This window comes from Scyliorhinus torazame, chromosome 7 (genome assembly GCF_047496885.1).
Source record: "Scyliorhinus torazame isolate Kashiwa2021f chromosome 7, sScyTor2.1, whole genome shotgun sequence".
Lineage (NCBI taxonomy): Eukaryota > Metazoa > Chordata > Chondrichthyes > Carcharhiniformes > Scyliorhinidae > Scyliorhinus > Scyliorhinus torazame.
Window position 1 is genome coordinate 70669858 of NC_092713.1, and position 8041 is coordinate 70677898.

An 8041-nucleotide genomic window follows, 5' to 3' on the forward strand; every position below is an offset into this window, starting at 1 on the left:
CCCTTCCTTCATCACCTCAGCTCAAATTTCACCTTCTCGAGAGTCAGAAAATCAAGACCCCGCCAAGCCGAGGCACAGGGTGGAGAAGCTGATCTCCACCCCAACGGACCCGCCTCCGGGCAATCAGTGAGGAGAAGGCTAAAACATCTGCCCCCGCACAAGCCTGTAGCTCGGGCCGGTCTGACACCCAGAAATGGCATCTCGGGGCCCTAATTTTAAGTTCACGTGTAATACCCCTGAGATGATATTGAAAACCTCCCTCCAGTTACTCTCCAGCGTCGAACAGGACCAAAACATATGCACATGGCTTGGGGGGCCCCTCCCACACCGCTCACAAACATCCTCCACTCCCTCAACGAGTCGGCTCATCCTCGCCCTCATGAATATTAGTATTAGGTGTACCCTTTACATGACTTTCAGTTGTACCAGCCCCAATCTCACGCATGAGGTTAAGGTGTTCACCCTCTGGAGGACCTCACACTACAGACCTTCTTCCCTAACCTCCCCAACTCTTCCTCCCACTTGGCTTTATTCCCCTCCATGGACACCCTGTCCTCGCCCAAAATCCTCTTGTGGATCGCCGACACCACCCCCTTCTTCATTCCCTCAGTCGTCAATACCTCTTCCAACAACGAGGGGGCTGCCGTATCGGGAAGCCCTGAACCTCCTTCTTTGCAATAACACGGAACTGCAGGTACATAAACCCTTCCCCTTGCCCCAGTCCATATTTCTCCCCCAACTTTTCCAACCTCGCAAACGTCCCCCAAAATAACCTGATCCCCCTCTCCTCCCATCTCCGAAACCTCCTATTCAGCCTCCCCAGTTCAAATGTAAGGTTCCCCCGAATTGGCATGTCTCTTGACCCGCCCCCAGCTTAAAGTGCTGCCTCAACCGCCTCGAAACCTTCAGCATTGCCACCACCACAGGACTGCCAGAGTACTTGCCCGGGGCCAGCGGGAGCGGCGCCATTGCCAGCGCCGTCAACCCGACCCCTTACACAGACCCTCGTCTATCATAACCCATCAGGACTCCCTCCTCCAATCCAACTCCTCACCTTTTCCTCATTCGCCGCCCAATAGTAATATAATAAATTTGGGAGGCCCAACCCCCCACCCAACCCCCACCCCCACCCCCCACCCAACCCCCGCCCCCTACCCCCGCCGTCCTCTGCAGAACCACCTTCCTGACTCTGGTGACCTTCCACAGTGGTTAGCACTGTTGCTTCACAACGCCAGTGTCCCAGGTTCGATTCCCGGCTTGGGTCACTGTCTGTGCGGAGTCTGCACATTCTCCCCGTATCTGCGTGGGTTTCCTCCGGGTGCTCTGGTTTCTTCCCACAAATGCCGAAAGAGGTGCTGTTAGGTGATTTGGAATTGGGGCTGGTTTAGATCAGTGGACTAGACAGCTGGGTTGTAATACAAAACAAGGCCAGCAGCGCGGGCTCAATTCCTGGACCAGCTGAGAATTCTGAATTCTCTCTCTGTGTATCCGAACAGGTGCCGGAATCTGGCGACTAGGGGCTTTTCACAGTAACTTCATTGCAGTGTTAATGTAAGTCTACTTGTGACAATAAAGATTATTATTATTCTGAATTCTCCCCCAGTACACCCGAACAAGAACTTCCGGTGGCAGCACGTAGGGAGAAGTCGCACGTTGGGTGGCTCCTGCTCGAGGCTTGTTTTTTTGGGGGGTGGAGTTTAATGCCTGGTCCCAGGAGCAATTTTTGGATGATCGAGTGTAGGAAGGCATAAGGAAGGAGCAAGATGTCGAAAAGCCAGAAGAAAGCCACCTTGAAGAAGGGAGGGTGTCAGGGTTCACCGTCAAGTGAAAGGACCAGACAGGGAGCTGGCAAGATGGAGGCTGGGTCTTTGGGTGGGGCTGCACTGCTTATGGCAGAAAAGATGACCGAGGTGATGGCTTTGGAATTGGAGAAGCAGTTCGCAAAGCACATGGAGATGATGAGGAAGGAGATGATGGTGGTGTTGAAGCTGTTATATGGGTCAATTTTTGTCTTTGTTTTTTGTAATGACGGTTTTTTTATGTTTCATAACATCATAGAAGTTACAGTGCAGAAGGAGCCCATTCGGCCCATCGACTCTGCACCAGCTCTTGCAAAGAGCACCCTACTTAAGCCCACACCTCCACCTTGTCCCTGTAACCCAGTAACCCCACCTAACCTGAGGGCAATTTAGTGTGGCCAATCCACCTAACCTGTATATCTTTGGACTGTGGGAGGAAACCGGAGCACCCGGAGGAAACCCACGCAGACACGGGGAGAAAGTGCAAACTCCGCACAGACAGTGACCCAAGCTGGGAATTGAATCTGGGACCCTGGAGCGGTGAAGCAACTATGCTAACCACTGTGCTACTGTGCCACCCTGCTTTTGTAATCTATGCATGTGATATGTCTATTTGAGGGGGTATGTATTTTCTTATTTACCTGAGACTGGGTTTGGTGGGGGGGGGGGGGGGGGGGGGGGCGGGGGGGGGGCCTGGGCAGGGGCCCCCGCACTAGCAAGCTTAAGTTAGCTAGTGCACGGAGGTTTGTTGGGGGGAGGGGCTGCGGACATTGAAGCCTGGTGAGCAGATTTCGATGGGCCTAGGAGATGTGAAAGAGGGGGGGGGGGATCAATACTGGGTGAGGTGTTTTTGAGTGGAAGTGGATGGGGGATTCTGGGAAGGGGAGGGGTTCGATGGTAACAATGGGTGAGGTTAGGGTTGGGTCCAGTGAACATGAGAGGGTTGGGAGGGCCAGTGAAGAGGTTGAGGGTGTTTGCGCACCTAAAAAGTTTAAAGGCCGATGTGGCTATGTGACAGGAGGCTCATTTGAGGGTGAAAGATCAGGTGAGGCTCAGGAAGGGCTGGGTAAGTCGAGTGCCTCATTCGGGGTTTGACAGCAGTGCGGGGGGTAGTGGTTTTGGTTAGTAAGAGAGTGAGGTTCCAGATGGAAAAGGTGGTAGTAGACCAGGGGGGTAGGTATGTGATAGTGACAGGGGAATTGGAGGGGAGGTTGGTGGCGTTGGCAAGTGTGTATGGTCCACCTGGGACAATGTAGGATTGGTGAGAAAGGTATGTGGGCTATTCCTGACTTGGACTCGCATGAGCTGATAGTGGGTGGGAACTGAAACCTTTGCTGCTCTTCCCTCTCCTCTTTATCCACCTTGGCCTTAAATGATATCACCTCCCCCGTCAGTTTTGCCTTTAGGGTCTCCCATACCACCACCTGCGATACTTCCCCCATGCAGTTAAAACCTACGTACTACTCAATCACCTTCACGATCTCCTCACAGAAATGTCAGCCCCCCAACAACCCCACATCCATTCTCCACCCCGGTTTCTGCGCTATCCCCTTCTCCAGGACCATGTCCACCCAATGCGGCGCGTGATCCGAGATCGCCGTCACCGAATACTCTGATCCCGTAATTCCCCCCAACACTGCTTTCCCTACTACGAAAAAGTCTATCATCGAATAAACCTTATGAACCTAGCAGAAAAACGAATACTCCCATTCCCTCAGGTGCAAGACCCTCCACAGGTCCACCCCTCCCATTTCCCTCATAAGCCCAGTCAGAGCCTTCGCCACCCCCTCTCCCCCCCTTCACTGGGCAAGCGAGCATGGCTCCGACCGTCCATCCTTGGCTCTTGTACCAGATTCCAATCCCATCCCACTATTAGTTCATGCAAAACCAAGTCCAGAGTGGCCCAAAGTACCTTCCTCACAAATCCTGCATTGTTAGGGCCATACACACTGGCCAATGCCACCAACCACCCCTCCAAGGCCCCTGTTACTATCACGTATCTGTCCCCCTGGTCTGCTACCATCTTCTCCATCTGGAAACTCACTCTCTTACCCACCAAAACCGATACCCCTGTGCCCTACTGTCGAACTCCAAATGAAACACTTGATTTACCCAGCCCTTCCAGAACCTTACCTAGTCTTTCACATTCAGATGAGTCTCCTGTAGCATGGCAACAACAGCCCTTAAGCCTTTTTCGTGTGCAAACACCCTCAACCTCTTCACTGTCCCCCCCAATCCCGTCACGTTCCACATAACTATCCTGAGTGCCCCCCCCCCCCCCCCCACTCCTATCAGCCATCATCATAACTCCCGGCCCTGCCCACTGGGCCTTGGCGCCCCAACCCTATGCTCCCAGAATCCCCCCATCCACTTCCTCTCGAAAACATCTCACCAGTATGTCCCCTCCCCCCACTTTTCACACCTCCTGGGCCCATCAAAACCTGTTCGACCAAACTCCACTGACTGCAGCCCCTCCCCCACAACTCTCCCGTGCACTAGCCAGCTTGAGCTTGCTCGTGTGGAGGCCCCTGCCCAGGCCCCACTCCCGTCCAATCCCATCCCCCGTATCTGGTCCCAAGAAAACAAAGAAATCCCCTTCAAACAAACCCGTGCAAACATACAAAGCCCAGAAAACCACATTGCAAAAAATCCCTGCTCTTAATTTACCCATTGCAAAGAATCCCTACTCTTACCTTACCCAATAGGCAACTTCACCCCATTTAACACATATAACATGAAATAATGATGTGGAGATGCCGGCGTTGGACTGGGGTGAGCACAGTACGAAGTCTTACAACACCAGGTTAAAGTCCAACAGGTTTGTTTCAATGTCACTAGCTTTCGGAGCGCTGCTCCTTCCTCAGGTGAATGAAGAGGTATGTTCCAGAAACACATATATAGACAAATTCAAAGATGCCAAACAATGCTTGGAATGCGACCATTAGCAGATGATTAAATCTTTACAGATCCAGAGATGGGGTAACCCCAGGTTAAAGAGGTGTGAATTGCATCAAGCCAGGACAGTTGGTAGGATTTCGCAGGCCAGATGGTGGGGGATGAATGTAATGTGACATGAATCCCAGGTCCCGGTTGAGGCCGCACTCATGTGTGCGGAACTTGGCTATAAGTTTCTGCTCGGCGATTCTGCGTTGTTGCGCGTCCTGAAGGCCGCCTTGGAGAACGCTTACCCGGAGATCAGAGGCTGAATGCCCTTGACTGCTGAAGTGATCGCCGACTGGAAGGGAACATTCCTGCCTGGTGATTGTTGCGCGATGTCCGTTCATTCGTTGTCGCAGCGTCTGCATGGTCTCGCCAATGTACCACGCTTCGGGACATCCTTTCCTGCAGCGTATGAGGTAGACAACGTTGGCCGAGTCGCACGAGTACGTACCACGTACCTGGTGGGTGGTGTTCTCGCGTGTAATAGTGGTATCCATGTCAATGATCTGGCACGTCTTGCAGAGATTGCCATGGCAGGGTTGTGTGGTGTCGTGGTCACTGTTCTGAAACCTGGGTAGTTTGCTGCAAACAATGGTTCGTTTGAGGTTGCGCGGTTGTTTGAAGGCAAGTAGTGGGGGTGTGGGGATGACCTTGGCAAGATGTTCATCGTCATCAATGACGTGTTGAAGGCTGTGAAGAAGATGACGTAGTTTCTCCGCTCCGGGGAAGTACTGGACGACGAAGTAATCACCGACTGAAACTTTAACCACCTGGCCGGGATCATTCCCCAATACCAGGTCCAGGATGGCCCCTTCCAGAGTTATCATAGAATCATAGAAGTTTACAGCATGGAAACAGGCCCTTCGGCCCAACCAGTCCATGCCGCCCAGTTTTTACCATTAAGCTAGTCCCAGTTGCCCGCACTTGGCCCATAACCCTCTATACCCATCTTACCCATGTAACCATCTAAATGCTTTTTGAAAGACACAATTGTACCCGCTTCTACTACTACCTCTGGCAGCCCATTCCAGACACTCACTACCCTCTGAGTGAAGAAATTGCCCCTCTGGGCCCTTCTGAATCTCTCCCCTCTCACCTTAAACCTATGCCCTCTAGTTTTAGACTCCCCTACCTTTGGGAAAAGATGTTGACTATCTACCTTATCTATGCCCCTCATTATTTTATAGACCTCTATAAGATCACCCCTAAGCCTCCTACGCTCCAGGGAAAAAAGTCCCAGTCTATCCAGCCTCTCCTTATAACTCAAACCATCAAGTCCCGGCAACATCCTAGTAAATCTTTTCTGCACTCTTTCTAGTTTAATAATATCCTTTCTATAATAGGGTGACCAGAACTGCACACAGTATTCCAAGTGTGGCCGTACCAATGTCTTGTACAACTTCAACAAGACGTCCCAACTCCTATATTCAATGTTCTGACCAATGAAACCAAGCATGCCGAATGCCTTCTTCACCACCCTGCCTACCTGCGACTCCACCTTCAAGGAGCTATGAACCTGTACTCCTAGATCTCTTTGTTCTATAACTCTCCCCAACGCCATACCATTAACTGAGTAGGTCCTGGCCTGATTCGATCTGCCAAAATGCATCACCTCACATTTATCTAAATTAAACTCCATCTGCCATTCGTTGGCCCACTGGCCTAATTGATCAAGATCCCGTTGCAATCCTAGATAACCTTCTTCACTATCCACTATGCCACCAATCTTGGTGTCATCTGCAAACTTACTAACCATGCCTCCTAAATTCTCATCCAAATCATTAATATAAATCACAAATAACAGTGGACCCAGCACCGATTCCTGAGGCACACCACTGGTCACAGGCCTCCAGTTTGAAAAACAACCCTCTACAACCACCCTCTGCCTTCTGTCGTCCAGCCAATTTTGAATCCAATTGGCAACCTCACCCTGGATCCCGTGAGCTTTAACCTTCTGCAACAACCTACCATGCGGTACCTTGTCAAAGGCTTTGCTAAAGTCCATGTAGACAACGTCTACTGCACTACCCTCATCTACCTTCTTGGTCACTCCCTCAAAAAACTCAATCAAATTTGTGAGACATGATTTTCCACGCACAAAGCCATGCTGACTGCCCCGAATCAGTCCTTGCCTCTCTAAATGCTTGTAGATCCTGTCTCTCAGAATACCTTCTAGCAACTTACCTACTACAGACGTTAGGCTCACCGGTCTGTAGTTCCCAGGCTTTTCCCTGCTGCCCTTCTTAAACAAGGGCACAACATTCGCCACTCTCCAATCTTCAGGCACCTCACCTGTGGCTGCCGATGATTCAAATATCTCGGTTAGGGGACCCGCAATTTCCTCCCTAGCCTCCCACAACATCCTGGGATACATTTCATCAGGTCCCGGGGATTTATCTACCTTGATGCGCTTTAAGACTTCCAGCACCTCCTCCTCTGTAATATGCACACTTCTCAAGACATCACTATTTATTTCCCTTAGTTTCCTAACATCCATGCCTTTCTCCACCGTGAATACCGATGAGAAATATTCATTCAGGATCTCACCCAACTCTTGTGGCTCTGCACATAAATGCCCTTGTTGATCCTTAAGAGGCCCTACTCTGTCCCTAGTTACTCTTTTCCCCTTTATGTATCTGTAGAATCTCTTTGGATTCTCCCTTGCATTATTTGCCAAAGCAATTTCATGTCCCCTTTTTGCCCTCCTGATTTCCCTCTTAACTCTATTTCGACAATCTCTATACTCTTCAAGGGATCTACTTGATCCCAGTTGCTTATGTACGTCATATGCCTCCTTCTTCTTTTTGACCAGAGTCTCAATATCTCGAGTCATCCAGGGTTCCCTACTTCTACCAGCCTTGCCCTTCACTCTAAAGGGAATGTGCTTACCCTGCACCCTGGTTAACACATTTTTAAAAGCCTCCCATTTACCAGCCGTCCCTTTGTCTGCCAATAGTCTCCCCCAATCTACCTCTGCAAGTTCCTGTCTGATACCATCAAAATTGGCCTAAGTTGGACTATTTACATACTGCTCTAAAAAACTCTCCTGGATGCTCCTTACAAATTCTGCTCCATCTACGCCTCCAACACTACATGAGTCCCATTCAATGTTGGGGAAGTTAAAATCCTCCATCACGACCACCCTATTGCTCCTACATTTTTCTATAATCTGTCTACATATTTGTACCTCTACTTCACGCTCGCTTTTGGGAGGCCTGTAGTAAAGTTCCAACAATGTTACTGCACCCTTCCTGTTTCTTAGCTCTACCCATATTGCCTCGGTGCTCGAATCCTCCATCGTG